A 1,516-nucleotide genomic window follows, 5' to 3' on the forward strand; every position below is an offset into this window, starting at 1 on the left:
GGACATGGGCTGAATTCAGGAGCATGCTAAAGAGAACCTTTTTTAAGGTTTTCGTTCTGACGATTGCCGATCAGGCTCCCCTGGCACTAGGAACTGATGTCTGGACGAGCTGGTGTTTCGCTCGCCTGCCCGAGCCTATCAGAGTATTCCTTCTACACAAGATACAAGTACGGCAATTTACATTGGCGCCACTGCTCTCGCAAGCCTTTAGTATCCACTATCTCGCGGATACTAAGTCAACAGCAGTAGCGTATCCAGTGCTTCAACCAGACCCGCTGCCAAGAGGAGCGTGCCATTCGTGTGGGAAACTGGGGCACAAAAGGGCGGCATGTCCGGACAAGGATGCCACGTGTGAGTCCTGCGGGAAAAGAGGACACACGGAAACGGCCTGCATACGGACAAAACTACGGGGGTCTATGAAGGCTCTGGACGCGGAACTGAAGCCCACTCGAACCGGTTTCAACCTTGGGTTTAAGACGAAGTTGACGGATCTGGACGAGATGGCGGCTGGTTACAACTACTTCAACAAGCGACTTCAGCCTACAAACCGGACAACAGAGGTAGAAATGGTGCCGGAATCTGGACGGTCCTTTGTGGGAGTGGCCGCGACTAGAAGAGGCCGAGTGCAGACGATTCGTGGTGGAATAGGTCGTCTGGGGAATCCCACGATGCGGGAAATCGAATTAACACTGGATGGGGGAGCAGAGGTTAGCTTGATTTCCGAACGGATTGCGGACGAGTTCGCCGACGTGATAGAGCCCTCCACTCAGGACGTGTATGGAGTGGGCGGCGAACGACAGCTGGATCGACTTGGTGGATATAGGCGGCAGACAAGAGCCGGTGACTTTCCACGTGCTGCCAGGATTGAACAGGGTTCTGGTGGGGTACGAAGACCAATTCAGGCTTGATCTGGATATAAGCTTGCCACGGCGGACGGTGAAGGCGATTGGAGGGCGCGAGGTGACACGGCTCTGAACCAAGGCTGCTCGTATAGGGTCGCGGATGTGCAGCCGGTGCATCCGGAATTATCGCGCGAAGTACCACGGCAGCCCATAAGACCATTAAATGAACGACTGGTTCAAGTGGCGAAGGAGGTCATTCCGCCGTTGCTAAAACAAAGGCTTATCGAACCCGCCACAAAAGGGACTATAATCTCACCGGCCCACTTCGTGACTAAAAGGGACGGGACGTGGCGATTAGTCATCGACTACCGGTTAGGCAATCCAGCCCCGGTGTCGGCCCACCATCCCCTGCCGAACATCGAACAAATCCTGCACTCGCCTAGGGAATGCAAATGGTTCTCGAAACTGGACTTGAAGAATGAGTTCTGGAACGTCCCTCTCGACGAATCCTCCAAGAACTTAACAGGATTCTCAGTGGGCAGACTAGGACGTTTCAGGTGGAACGTGTTACCACAGGGGCACAAATGCGCCCCGGCTGAATTTCAGCAGAGAGTGGAGGATGTGTTGAGGAATCTAATGGACACAGAAGTGGTTCGTGTATACGTTGACGACAT

The sequence above is a fragment of the Gregarina niphandrodes genome, assembly GCF_000223845.1.
Source record: "Gregarina niphandrodes unplaced genomic scaffold scaffold00089, whole genome shotgun sequence".
Lineage (NCBI taxonomy): Eukaryota > Apicomplexa > Conoidasida > Eugregarinorida > Gregarinidae > Gregarina > Gregarina niphandrodes.